This window comes from Notamacropus eugenii, chromosome 5, assembly GCF_028372415.1.
Source record: "Notamacropus eugenii isolate mMacEug1 chromosome 5, mMacEug1.pri_v2, whole genome shotgun sequence".
In the NCBI taxonomy this organism is placed as follows: Eukaryota; Metazoa; Chordata; class Mammalia; order Diprotodontia; family Macropodidae; genus Notamacropus; species Notamacropus eugenii.
Window position 1 is genome coordinate 153869274 of NC_092876.1, and position 15799 is coordinate 153885072.

Below are 15799 nucleotides of genomic sequence, written 5' to 3' on the forward strand. Positions count from 1 at the left end.
TCAATTCACCTCACAGATCTGTTTCCTCAACTATAAAATGAGGGGATTAGTCCTTCATAGGAGCAGCTACAGTGCAGGGCCTGAAGTCAGGAAGACTCTTCTTCCTGAGTTCAAATCTAACCTCAGATATTTACTTACCAGCTGTGTAACCCTACACAAGTCATTTAACCTTGTTAGCCTCACTTCCTCATCTGTAAAATAGTCTGGAGAAGGACGTGGCAAACCACTCCAGTATCATTGCCAAGAAAACCCTAAGTATAGTCATGAAGACTTAGACCTGACAGAAATGACTCAACAACAACTAAAGTCCTTCAGAGATGGTTCATCCATTTTTAAGACTATGATCTTGTGATCTCCCTTCACGAAATTTCCTTTGATTGTCTCACATCCTACCACCCCCTCTAAGAACAATTTCTGCCCTAAAATTTCCCATAATTCTTTGAACATCCATAGAATTTATCACACTTAGCCTGTATTATACTCCACATACATATGAAATCATGGGATCCTATATTTTAGAGATGGAAAAGATCTTAGGGACTATGTAGTTTTTCATTTTACGGAGAAAACTAAGCAGAGAGAAGTATCTTCAGCCATACCTGCCATTTGATCGTAAACTGCTTGAAAACAAGGTTTATGTAGTATATTTTTGGGTCTCTCAAATGTTACACAGTATCTTATACATAGTACATGTAAATGCTTAATACATATTTATTCTGGACGATGAACTGAATAAGATAGATGATGTAGTTCTTTCCCATCTCTCAAGATGGCAGACAAAAAGCCCCCAAAGGAACCAAAGGAAAAAAAGGTTAAAAAGGGGAAAAAGGAGAGCAAAAAGGAAAATGTGGCTGAAAAGGTGGTGAAAAAGACTCAAAAAATTGCAATCTGAACCCAGTCCTGTCCCGAGGGATTGGTAGGAACTCCATGTCTGCAATGTATTCCCAGAGAGCCATGTACAAGCGGAAATATGCTGCACCAAAAACCCAAATTGAAAGGAAAAAGAAAGAGAAGGTACCTGCTACTATCTCAAAGCCATTTGCTGGCAGATAAGAATGGAGGAACCTGTGTGGTAAAGATTCGCAAAATGCCTAGGTATTACCCTACTGAGGATGTGCCTAGAAAGTTGCTAAGTCATGGCAAAAAGCCCTTCAGCCAGCGTGTGAGGAGACTTCAAGTTAACATCACCCTAGGCACCGTTCTGATCATGCTCACTGGCCGCCACAGGGGCAAATGAGTGGTTTTCCTGAAGCAGCTGGCTAGTGGCTTGCTACTGGTGACTGGACCCCTGACCATCAACCGTGATCCTCTGAGAAGGACCCATCAGAAATTTGTCATTGCCGTATCTACCAGGGTTAACCTTTCAGGTGTAAAAATTCCAAATCATCTTACTGATGCTTACTTCAAGAAGAAGAGGCTCCATAAACCCAGACACCAAGAAGGAGAGATTTTTGATACAGAAAAAGAGAAATAAGAGATTACAGAGCAGCACAAGGTTGATCAGAAAACAGTGGACTCACAGATCCTACCCCAAATCAAGAAAATTCCTCAGCTCTGTGGCTGTCTGCGTTCTGTATTCTCTCTCTCCAATGGAGTTTACCCTAACAATCTGGTGTTTTAAATGCCTAGCACAGAACTCATTAAAATATTTGGAATAATTTTTTTAAAAAAAGATAGATGATGTACTATCAATTGCAATAATAAGTACGCAATACGACATTTGTTCTAATCAGGTTATATACAACCCAATTTCTTTTACATAAAACAGGGATGAAACAATGGAGCTAATATGATGTTCTGCCATTGTAATCCTGAGCCCTCAAACAAGTGCTGCTAATGTTATGCTACTAGGATTGGCTATGTCAACAGCAGCTGGGGTTCTGAGATACCATTTGTTCATCACTGAGTAACTGAGGGATTGTTCTTTTATCTTTGGGTAAAAAGTTATTTAATCTTTGGAGATTTTTTTAAAATGTATTTTAAAATAATTTTGTAAGTCAAAATTTAGTACCTATTAACAAAGATAAACATTTAAACATTTTTGGACCAGTATATGATTTCATTGTCCTAGAAAGCTCAACATTGGAAACCCCTTCTACCAATGAAGATTGGTAAATTGCCCTGTAATTTACAATCTATCTGGAATACTCAGAGGTTTAAGTGATTTGCCCAGGGTCACACAAGTGTGAGTCAAAAGTGGGATGTGAACCCAGGTCTTCCTGAATCTAAGGTCAGTTCTCTATCCACTGTGTCTCCTCCAAATATTCAAATAAAGAAACAATAAAAAATTATTTCATAACAATAATAATAAGACTCATTTATACAGATCTTTAAAGTTTGCAACACATTTTATATAGTTTCATTTATTCAAATGGAAATCTCACAAAATTTCAACCTGTTCACAATTTATATTTTCAATGTGTGAACTTAAAATAATAAAAATAAAATCTTTTGTTTTTGCAATCATTTCTGATTCTTTTGTAGTTAATTTTTTTCAAAACTGTGTTGCTATCATCATTTCCATGTAGATAGATTCTGTAAAAGTTAACAAGGTTAAAGAAAAAGGCAATGCTTGTTGTGTTTTCACAGCAAACATGCATTTCTATAAAAAGTATAAACATCCACATTGGAACCATATTTGAGATTTACTTCTGGCACTGGTGATGTCTCCTTATGAGCCTTCACTTCTCTGTTTATTTTTTGGCTCGCTGACATCACATCAAACATGATGATTGTTTCAGTCAGTTCCAAAGAACTCATACACAAACCTTGAAGTGAGAATGTTTTATCTATCTTGGGGGGAAAAAAAGAATAATCAAAGAAGGAAAAAGAAAAATTAAACTAGATAAGGACAATAATGCTGAAAACAAAGAGAATAGAGATGCTCAATTTTTATTTTGCTTCTGTTTTCTCAACTAGGGGGAATTATCTTTAGACTGAAAGGGACAAATCAAATATAGCTAACAATATCTACATATAAGGTGATAAAAGAACAAGCAGGCAGCTGCTGCCACTGATGTCCACCAGGGGGCAACCTGATCTGAGGAAGGTAGAGATTTGAGGAGTAATAAATTTCAACTTCTGCAATGGGAGAAGTGAAGTCTGTGTGAAGTCTGTGACAATGTGGCCACCATGATGCTGTTGAAGCCCATACTTTTGCCACTAAGATACTTTACTCTAGAAAAATGGAAAAAATGCAGCAAATATCAAACATGATGGTGATTCATCAATTTGCACACTGGTTTATATCCTAGTTCTTCAAAACAATTCATAGTCATTAGCTAAAGGTGTTGCATGTATTAAAGTTAAAACTTCAATTAAAACAAAATGAAAAGGATAAATCTTAGTGATCAAAACAACATATTCAAGTTTTCTAGCTCACATTTTAGCCAGAATGTAGTTCAGGCTTTACTTTGGTTGTATTTTATGATGCACTTCAGGATCCTATTAGAGGGAGTTAGAATTACAAATGACAAATATGCCACAAAATAATTGTCTTGCTGTCACTCACTTTCCTACTCACATGAATTTTATAGCTCCAATAACTCTCCAAAATGTGCAACTTCATGACAATCACACACAGAGACTTTTTCTATTATGTGAAGACTCTACATTTGAAAAGGCATTAAAATCACTTCAGAAACAGGCAACATTTCTCTTCAAGAATCCACCTGGGAATCAAAGCAGAGAGAATCCCAGAATAGATTTGCGAAGGAACACATGTATATGGTAGATTACTTTTAAAATGTTACATATTATGGTTTATCTTTCTTTATAAAATATTATGGTTTCTCTTTCTTGGTCAACCAGGGCAAAAGAAACTTGGCTATGTTCCTAACCAATAAAAACTATTTAGCTAGGTAAAGTTGGAAAGGTGATTGAGTTTAAGTGGCTAGGTCCAGATGAACTATATATTTAGGCAAGGAATGGCAGATAAGATTGTTGAGTTATTGTCAGTGATTTTTGAAAAATCATGAAGAACAGAAAGGGAACCTTGAGATTGGAGGAGAGAAAAATGTTACTAATTTTCAAAAATAGAAGATAGCGGAGCCTGTAAATTGTAGGATGATGAACTTGACTTGGATTTCTGGCAAAATTCTAAGTGGGTTATTAAAGGAATGGTTAGCGAATATTTAGAAAATAAAGTCACGATCAGCAAGGGTCAATATGACTTTAAGAATGTCATGCCAGACCAGACCTGCACAACCTGGCAGCAGGTAGGAATCAATATTAAACCAGGTTAAAGTTCTTCAGGCTGCACATAGCTTTTTAGCAGCACACTTTCCAAGTATAATTAACGATTAAACTATTTTGCAAATGAACCATATTTTTTTTAAAAAAAGGAATTTCAATTAATAGCAATTAATTATACTTATTGCTTAAGATTTTTATCATGAAATCACATTAATGTTTTTAAAAATTACTTTGCTAAGTGGTACAAGTTTTAATACATTTTTCCAGTTTTCTTACTGTTTACATTTAGTTAATGGAACATATTACACTTGTTGTCAGCAATCAGTTTATCGTGCCCCAAAATCACATTTTGAATCAATTTCTTTAGAAATCTGAAAACTAATCTTAGTAGCCACCTCACTTTCTGAATTTACTTTCTTGAAAAACTGTTGTTCCCTACTGAGATTTTTCAACAATTTGGCTACTTTAATTTGTTTTTCATTGGTGTACAATTTGCATATGTCAGGGTGTTTTGATTGCAAATGGTGACAAGGATTGCATTCCTTCAGAACAGCTATTACTTTTTGGCAAACAAGGCACAATATTTTGTCTCCATGTAAGTAAACAAGTATCTATTTGTCTACTCAGGATTAAACATTTGGTTCTGATTCGATCTTCCATTTCTTTTTATCAGCCATTTTACAAAGTCACCCCAAAAACTTTAATATTAGAACCAAAAAATCTCCACGACAACCTGCTCATGTACAAAGAAATATTGAACTGAGTGTCTGACCTTGGAGAGAGAGCCAGACACTCATGTCACTTGGAGGGCAGCTGCGCAGTGAGGGAGGGGAAGAAGCCGTCACCTCTCATCACATAGCAGGCATAAGATGCCTTGGTGCATGACTGCACTCACTTTGTCCCTGTTTAACACCAATAACGACTGAAAAACACAGCAAAAAGATACAACTCTTGCTCCTCTCCAGCTAGAGACAGATTGAGGATGGGTCATGACCATGGGTCATGTGACAAAAAGGAGAGAGTATGCAGTGGCAACCTACCCACCAAGTACATGATGAGTACAATAAGGCAGGTTAAGCAGAGCACTGACAAAACATTCATTCCATCTTTACTTTCTTTTACATTCTCTATATTTTTCACAGGTCACCTGAAATCATTTGGCAAGTCACAAGCAGCCCATGGATTGATTGCATGTTGTGCAAAGCCTATACCAGACTAACCATATTTCCTTTATGGAAAGTGTTATTAAATTTGGAGAGCAAAGTAATGCTCTGGATTTTAATCTAGTTTACTTGGAGATTAATAAAGTATTTGTTAAAGTATTTCATACTATTCTGGTGGAAAAATGTAGAAATGGGAACCAGGCAAGAATACAATTAGATGGAATCAGCACTGATCAGATGGAAAGGTCTCCAACTGGGTGCCCCACAGTTCTGCACTTGGTCCTCAACTAATATAATTTTGTCAGTAACTTGAAGTGAAATACAGGACACTTACCAAATTTTCAGCTGACACAAAGCTGAAGAGATAACACACTGCATAATAGAATCAGGATTCAAGAAGATTTTGATGAACATGATCAATTACTTATTCACTGCCATACTAATCAGACTAACAAAAAAATTATTTTATGGAGTTAGAAAAAATAATTTTAAAAATCCACCTAAAAGAACAAAAGGTCAAGAATATGAAGGAAATTAATAAAGAACAAAAATGTAAAAGAAAGTGAACTAGTCATACCAGATCTCAAACTCTATTACCAAGTGGTAATCATTAAAATAATCTGGTATGTCTAAGAAAATAGAGTGGTAGATCAGTGGAATAGATTAAGTACACAATACACCCTAGGATACACAACTTTTGACAAAAATTGATGGGAAAGCCAAAAAGCAGTACTTGGCAGAAATAAGGTATAGACTAACACTTCCAAGATAAGGTCAAAATGGGTACAAGATTTAAACATAAGGGGTGATACTATATGCAATTTAAGGGAGTTAGTTTACATGTCATATCTATAAATAAGGGGGAAATTTATCACCAAACAAGAGATACAGAGCATTACAGCATGTAAAATGGATAATTTCAATTACATTAAATTAAAAATGGTTTGCACAAACAAAACCCAATATGGTCAAGATTAGAAGGAAAGCAGAAAACTGGGGGGGGGGGGGAGGCAAATTGACAGCAAGTTTCTCTGATAAGGGCCTCATTTCTTAAATATATAAAGAACTGAGTCAAATGTAATAGATTATAAATCCTTCCCTGGTTGGTAAATGGTCAAAGGATATGAAGTCAGTTTTCAGGTGATGAAACCAAAGCTATCTATAGTCATACGAAAAAATGCTCTATCACTATTGACTAGAGAAGTGCAAATGAAAACAACTCTGAGGTACCACCGCATACATAAGAGATTGGCTAACATGACAGAAAAGGAAAATGACAACTGTTGGAAAGGACTGGGAAAACTGGGACACTAATGCACTGTTGGTAGAACTGTGAACTGATTCAGCCTTTCTGGAGAGCAATTTGGAGCTGTGTCCAATGGGTTATAAAACTGTGCATACCCTTTGATCCAGCAATACTATTATTAGATCTATATCCCAAAGAGATTAGAAAAAAAAGGAAAGGGACCCATATATACAAAAATATTTATAGCGGTTCTTTTTGTGGTGACAATGAATAGAAGTTGAGGGGATGCTCATCAATTGGAGAATGCCTAAACAAGTAGTAGCACATGATTGTGATGAAATGCTATTGTGAAATAAGAAATGACATGCAGGATGGTTTCAGAAAAACCTGGAAAGATTTACATGAACTTATGAAAAGTAAAGTGAACAGAACCAGGAGAGCATTGTACACAGAAATAGCAATATTATATGATGAACCACTGTGAATGACTTAGCTCTTCTTAGCAATATAAAGATCCAAGACAATTCTGAAGGACCTATGATGAGAATAGCTATCCACCTCCAGCGAAAGAACTGATGGAATCCACATGCAGATCAAAGAATACTGGTTTGAGTTTGTTTTTTTTAACTTCCCTCATTTTTCTTGGTTTTTTTGTCTATGTTTTCTTTCACAACATGACTAATATGGAAATATGCCTTGCATGACTGCACATGTATAGCCTTTATCAAATTGCCTGTCTTCTCAATGAGGAGGCAAGGAAGGGAGGAGAGGAGAGAATTTGGAACTCAAATTTGTCTTTAAAAAGAAGGTTAAAAATTACTTTTTCATGCAATTGGAAATATATGTGTATATATTCAAACATACATATATATTATATATAATGTACATATATATGTATATATTTCCTATCTTAAAAAGAGTAATTGTTCATTTTCTGAATTACAGAGCAGGACACTCAATTACACATTCCAAGAAGTTGACTCATCAAACATCCACATGTTTCCAGGACTGGGCCCTTATTGGCCATTCTCCTGTTACATAAGGAAAGAACATAATAACCTGCAAAGTATTTAGAGGGTCTTAGGCAACTAGGATAATGAAAAACCTAGGCTAAAGATCAGTTGAAGTACTTCCATATTTAGCCTGAGAAAGAGAATAGGGAGATCATGGTAGCTGTCTTCAAGTATATGAAGGTGGAAGAGAGTTTAGAATTCCTGTTTGCTCCTGGGAAATTGGGTAGAAGTTTGAGGAGGGGCATTTAGGCTTGAAGCCAAGAAACTCTCTAACAATGGAAGCTATCAAAAAAGTGAAATGGCATCCCTCAAATGTGTTTCCCCTGATTGAAGGTCTTTAAGCAAAGATTAGGTGAGTTCTTGTTAGGTATATCATAGAGGGAATTATCTTTCAGGTATAAAAGTTGGACTAAGTGGCCTCTGATGTCCCTTCTCACTCTGAGTTCCATGGTTATATGTTTGCCTGTGATAGTAATTATGAATTATCTATTCTGTTCCATTGATCTGTTTTGCTGATTTTTATTCAGTGTGAGATAGTTTTCATAATTATCCCTTTCACAGTATAATTTTAAATCTGTCAGTGCAATTCTCCCTTACTAATTTTTTTTGTTCATAATTCTATTTGAGATTCTTGACTGTTCTTTCATATAAACAATCAATTCATCTACTTCTATGAAGTAGCACATTGGCATTTTAACCAGTACTGCATTCAATCTAAAAATTAATTTGCGTAGTATCAACTGTTTAAAAAATATATTGACCCAACCTAGTTTTATACATTGAATCTATCTAACTATTTGATTTAGTGATTACTTATGTTTTAAAAAATTCTAGAATTCTCTTTATGTTGGTATTTATTCAGTTCTTGGTCATTTAATTCTCTTTATGTTAGTATTTATTCAGTTCTTGGTCATTTAATTCCTCAAGAATTTGATTCATTTTGTTGTTTTTATAAATGGTATTTTCGTTTCTATCAATTTCTATCAATCTCTGTTAATAATATATCTATTGACCTTCCAGTTTCATATGTAAATGTTTTGGGGATTGTCTGACTTAACTAGGTCTCAAATAGAGTTCTCTGCAAATTCATTTTCCTCTTCACTTCATCTCACTGGTCTTGTGAGGTGCTGCTGCTCATAATCTTTCGCCAATCTGCTATGTAACATTCAGTTCAACAAACATTTATCAAGTATTCATGATATGCAAGGCATTGGGCTAGGTTCTGAGAACACAAAGATTACATTTTAAAGTTCTGACTGTGAAGAAACTTACATTTTACTACAGAGAAAGAATATGTTCACAGACAAATACAAAGTATATACTGAGTACAAGGGGGGCTGGTGAATAGGAGAAGTGGGTGATCAGCTGTGTCGGAAGTTGAAGAAATATCAAGTAAAATGAAGATGGAAAAAGATCACTGGAAGATTTGGGCTATGGGAATTGAAGAGGTTGATGAACTAGGAATTCAGGGTGTTTGAGAGGATATCAGTAAGTATACTGAAAACTTCAAAGATAAGAACAGGAGTTGGGTTGAAGAGGAAGACTGAGCCAGGTAGTTAAACTCCTTGAAAAAGGAGAGAGAAAGACTTGGAGGTGTGTAGATGGCAGTATCTGGGGGCAATCATGGAGAATGGAATACTGGAGTGATAATGGCAAAAGAATGGTCTGAAAGTGGGAGTGATGAACAAGGACCATGACTATGCCTCCTTCTTCTCCTGGCCCAGGATTCAGAGGGCAGCGAGAGAAGGAGAACCTTGGGCTGAAGAGAATGACTAAGGTGAAGTGTCTTCTGGGAGCAACTAGTTTTCCAATACCCCACAAAGACAGAATGTGAAGTTAAAAGCTACAGGATAAGGGAGGCTTGTTAACAAGATCAGGAGTTCCTAAGGACAATTTATTTTGCAAATGAGTTTATGTTCTAAATTGGTATTGCCCTTGGCTTCCACATCTCTCCATTTTACTAGGAAATCAAGTGCTTGCTGACTAAAGAATTTCTGATATTCTTTTGAACTTGCAATGATTGCCACAATCTCTTTGGAAAAAATCAATAATCTGTCTTCTTTTCATTTGATCATTTTTGGAATTGGTCAATCGGGAGCCTTTATAATTACATGTAGTATTATATAATTATGTATATACATATATATTAATAATCCTCCCACTGAACTCTAACAAAGAAAAATAGTTAACACAAAACCAATCAACCAAGCGCTCATATCTGAACACATTCCACACCAATAGTCTCTGCATCTTTCCACTGAGAGAATGAAAATTGATTTCATTATCTGTTGTCCTGTATACCAATAATGGTCACTGCAATCTGTCAAAGTTCAGTTACGCTTGAGTATTGCTTTTGCTTACACTGTTTTAGCCATTGTGTGTCTTTTCTCTGGTTTATGCTTTCTTCACTCACTCTGTATCAGTTCATACTAGTCTTCCCACGTTCCTCTGGATTCCTTATATTCATCATTTGTTATAGCACAATAATGTTCCATTACATCCACAGACCACAATTTGTTTGGCCATTCCCATATCAGCAGGCACATGATTTGTTTCCAATCCTTTTCCACCACAAAAAGTTCTATCAATATTTTAGTATGTTTAACATATTAAGTAATCAATACTTGTTATGTAGGGACTTTCATTTTGTCAATCCCCTCTGGGTTAGAATATGAATAAGATAATAACTTTTTTCCTTTCAAAATTCCAAATTATTTTTGTCCAACCAGAGTGGTTAGGCTAATCCACAGTTTGAACAACAGTATGCTAGGGTGCCTGTCTTCCCACACCCCATCCAACAATGCTTATTTTTTTTATTCCTTCTTCCAATCTGGTATTGGCTCCAACCTTTGCCCCAACTAGACAGTGATAGTTGCTATTGTTTGTCCTTACTTCTCAAAGTGAACAATGACATCAGAAAGGTGATGTCATGATTTCCAAGTGAATCAGATTTAAGTGAGGGAGGGATGTGCAAAGTCACCAGTCTCACTGTCTCTTTAGGAGTCATCTGGGTCCAGAGGCAAGATATAGATCAGGATGACTAGAGACAGCTCTGGATGCAATGGGACCTTGGCCTTTTTAAGCTAAGGTCTATCTAGTTCTCACTTTGACTGAGGCAACACCCATTCAGTGATTAAAGCTAGGTAAAAAAAAATTAGCCAAGGAATGATCCCTTTGGGATGTGAGTGGATATTTGCCCTGTTCAATACCAGAAAGATATATAGGCAAGAGGCTTCTGAACAGTTAAAAACTTTTAATCCCTTTCATTATATAATCCCAAACCATATTTTCCAATATATTTTCCACTATCTCCCCTCATTCACACCTTTACATTAAAGGCATCTAGTATCAATTGGTTTGGAAGACTTTGTCAAGTTGTTTGTAGATTTTCTCTACCCCCTCCATTCACTGCAGCAGATGCATATAAGCTTTAATGATCCTTATGGTCATTATGAGCACTGCAAGGCAAGATAACCATGTGCTCCATAATAGGATCTCTTTTTCCCTTTTTGCACATGATGAAATAACTTTGTCACTCTACAGAGAGAATGTGAGCCATCCTTCCATTTCGCTGCAACTTCCCTATATCTTCTGGTTTCATTTATAGTAATAATGGTGGTATCAGTAATAAAGTATCAATAATATGAGTAATTAGAAACAAATAAAATATATATAGTATTATAAATAAAACACCTATAAATATTTTTTGTGCATATAGATCCTTTTTTTTTCTTTATCCCCAGACCTTATCAGAGTGCCTGGCACATAACAGGTGCTTAATAGATGTTTATTGATTTATTTTTAGATATAGAACCAATAATGAGATCACTTGATAAAAGGGAATGATCAGTTTTGTGATTTATTATATATTGCTAAATTACATGCCAAAAAATTTGCACAATTCTCCAATCCCACCATCAGCATAATAGAATGCCTTTTCCTAGCAGGCATTCCAACATTGAATTTTTTCTAATTTTTGCTATTTTTAACCAATTTAGTAGGTGTAAGGGGATGCAAAGTTGTCTTTTTAGGAAATGTGAATATTCTTCATGTCATTATGAACAATTTGTATTTCCTTCTTCAAATATCACCTTTGCAAACTCTGACAGCTTTTCCATTGGGAAATACATTTTGCACATTTATTAGTTCCTAATAGATTATAAAAGCCAGTCCTTTTTCTGATACATTTACTATAAATATATTTCTTAATACATCTGTTTTGTCTAGTCTTTTATCTATAAAATTCTTTTATCTGACTGTTCCAATGTTTTTTTTCCATTTGTTTGAATGATAAACAGATGCAACAGATGTAAATATGCTACTCCTTTTTCTTCTAGTTTTGTATGATTGTTTTTGTATTTAGGCCATTGATCCAATTAGATTTATTGTAGCAGATGGTGTGAGGTATGGATCTAAACTAATTTTTCACTGCACAGCTATCCAATCTTCAGTTTTCACTGAATAATGATTCCCCAATGTTTTTAGTCATGAGGTTATCAAATGCTAATGTCTGATATACATTAAGTTCCAGTTCTGCTTTTTCTATTTTGTTCTATTGATCTGTTTTCCCTTTTTCCCCCCAATGCCAGAGAGATATTTATAACTATTGCTTCATAATGCATTTTGAAACTTGGTAAGCAAGATCCCATTCAACTATTCTCTTTTTTATAAACTTTCTTGATATCCTTGTAAATCTGTCTTTTTCATAAAACAACTGGCCTTTGTAATGCTTTAACTTTTGAAAAATGCTGTATATATATATATATAATCTCATTTAAGCTTCCAAACAACTTGCTATGAGGTAAGGTATTATTACACATCATTTACAAACAAGGAAACTGAGAGTCAGAGTATTTAAGATACTTGCTTAGTCACATACTATGCCAAGGGCCAGATTCACTTGGAGTCAGGTCTCTGATTCCAAGACCAAGTTCTTTCCACTACATCATGATGTTTCTCATATGAATGACACCATTTAACTATGTGATATGGCCTATTGATATTTCTATTGGTATCACATTAAATCTAAGAACTTACTTAAAAAATATTGGCATTTTTGTTGTTTAACCTAATCAAGTGTCAATAATACCTTCTTATACAATCAATTCTTCCTTAATTTCTCCTAAAATTATTTCAAAGTTGTCTATAACTCCTCTCACATGAATTAATAGGTTAAGGAACAAATATTTGATGAATTTTTCTAATTGTTGTCAATGGTATCTCTCTTTTTTCCTTGCTGGATCATTATCCCATCTTCAGTACCAATCAAATATTGATCCCCAAAGACTCTATCCTGGGCCTTCTAGCTCTATCTTATTTCTCTTGGTAATCTTATGAGCTCCCTTGGGTTCAATTAATATGTCTTTGAAGATGACTCCAAGCCCTAATCTAGCTCTTGAACTCCATTACCATGTAACCAACTTTCTGATATACATTTTTAATTGACTATTCCATCAGAATCTCAAACTAAATATGTCCAAAACATTATATTTCCCAGAGAACTCATCCTTCCTCTAAACTTCCTTATTTCTGTTGAGGGTACCATCATCCTTTCACCTACATTCAAAATTTGGAATTATCTTTCATTCTTTTCTTTCTCCAATCACTCCCACATTCAATTAGTTGCCACATTTTGTTTATTCTGCTTTCTCAATTATTCTTATGACAGATCCCTTCTCTTCATTCACATAAATTTCAAGTACCTTTTGCTCCTTGAACTATTGCAATACATTCTTATTATGAATGACGTAAGTCTCTTGACATGAATGACTCCATTTTTAATTTCAAAGAAGCCTGCTTACTCCAACTCTCTTCTAGGTAAACAGCTGGATTGTGTAGGTCTGATAGTCTGAAGTTTTTAACCAAGTGCCATCACCTTGATGTATAACATCAGTGTAGTATCATAAGCTATTTACTAGTCAATCGACAGTTATCTCAAAGGGTACTGTAAATCATATATTGGCACAAACAACCTTGACCACAAATTATGTCAGCACACACCAGTTTGATCAAGTTCTCCTTAAAAATGGATCACACTGAGCCCAAGCTATCACTCCTAATCATTGTAGGATGGGTGAAGAACAGGTCTAAACTGAAGTCAAGTAGAATGAGAAAAGCCAGCAAAGACAATGGGCCAAGATTTGAGAAGAAACCACACTGTGAATTTCTAGTTTCCTAAAATCTGAATAAGATTAACTGCAGCATCACCAGAAACGGAATCAGGTGGGTCTCAGTATCTTCACTCCCAGCATATCTTCTCCTGACTGGATTCAGCTCTCTGTACCCTTCACCCTCAAACTTGTACCTACAATCATGTCTTCCACTGTCCTGATAGTAGTACAACTGCTTAGAACAGTTTGACTGTGATGTTGGACTGTGTCTTCTCTATTATAGATCTCGGGAAATTTAGGTGATTTTCATTGTGAGGTATGGGAATATGTGTAGAGGCTTTTCTACCCTCTACTGAGAAAACTGAACCAAGTAAATAAGATTGAATGCATTGTTTGAAGTAAGTAAAAGCAAGTTTGAGCAAATCATTGAGTGTCTTGCCTTTCAAGGAAAAGTATGTTTAGCCAGCTATGGTGGCACACACCTGTAATCTCTGCTACTAAGGATGTTGGGGGTGGTGGAATGCTTGAGCTAAGGAACTCTGAGCTACATTGGGTTAAAGTTAATCCAGTGTCCACACTAGGTCCAACTCCAATAGGTGAGCTCTCAGGAAAAGGGAAACTGCTCAAAGAGGGCAGTTCAGATTGGAAACAGAGCAGGTCAAATCCCCATGTTGATTAGTATGCAATCAAATCCATGATTGACCTGACTGAACACTACCTTTTTAGCGTGAGTTGGGTAGGGAGATCCAGTTCCCCCCACCCAGTAAAAAAAAGTTCCTAGTTTTGGCTATTCTTTTTTCATGTGATATCTTGGGTAATTGGGTACAAAGGGCTTGGAAACAGAAAGATTCATCATCATGAGTTAAAATCCAGCCTTAGACATTTACTAGCTGTGTAATGCTGGGCATGTCACTTAGCCCTGTTTGCCTTAGTTCTTCATCTGTAAAATGAGCTGCAGAAGGATATGTCAAACCACTCTGGTATCTCTGCCAAGAAGTTCCCAAATGGAGTCACAGAGAGTTGGTCTTCAGAGGCTTCCTACTGCCTTTAGAATAAAATACAAACTTATTAGACTGGCATTTAAAAGCTTCCACAGTTTGACTGTAGCTCTCCTTTTCAGATTTATTTCATATTATTCCCCACAACACACTCCTCTATGTTACTACCAAATTGTCCAACAGGCTATTCTTCAAAAGGGAGGTTCCCTTTCCCACCTCCATGTCTTTGCACAAGCTGTGACCCATACCTGATGAATGAATAAAACAGTACTTAGTAAGTTCTTACCAAGTCACAAGCATTGAAAATAAAAACAGATACAAAGAGGAAGACATCACCACAAACTCTTAAGATTGTGACCCTTCTTCAAGGCTCAGTTCAATTCCACCTCCTTCATAAAGCCTTTCCTGACCCTCTCTAGCTTTTGGTGTTCTTTTCTTCAACAGATTATGTTGTACTTAATTATTTGCACATGCCCAGTATCTCCTCAATAGAGTGCAAGCTCCAGAGGGTAGAAATTATTTCCATATATTTCTTTTTGTTAATCAAATAAGTAAAAGCATTTTGTAAATGTTATTATGGGCCAGGCACTATGCTAAGCAAAAACCAGTTCTTGCCTCAAGGAGTTTACATTCTAGGAGGGAAGACAACATGCACATGCATAGGTACAAACAAGATCTGTACAAAGAACAAGGTAACTACAGAGGAGACCGCTCTAGGAAACAGGGGAAGACTTACTACGAAAAGTACTACTTGAGTTGAGTCTGGAAAGAAGCCAAGAGTTCTATTAAACAGAAATGAGGAGGAAGTAACCTAGGTACTTGGTACTTGGGTTTTCTAGATCTATACAATCATATCAACTGCAAATAGTGATACTTTAACTTCCTCATTGTCAACACATATTCTTCTAATTTGATTTTCATGCGTCATATGTGGCATTGTAATATTGTATATTTGTAATATTACATCATTTAGAAGTGGCACCTTTGCTATATGCTTGCTTTGATGGTATCAAAGGATCATAGATTTAAAAGTTAAGATTGCAAAACAAATCATGTAATCCAGTCCTCCTCTTTT

At 35.6% G+C, this 15799-nt stretch overlaps 1 pseudogene; it reads left to right on the forward strand.

Moving 5' to 3' along the window:
• Positions 1-893: 893 nt before the first annotated feature.
• LOC140508949 (large ribosomal subunit protein eL6-like) lies at positions 894-1621 on the forward strand (annotated as a pseudogene).
• The last annotated feature ends 14178 nt before the right edge of the window (positions 1622-15799 follow it).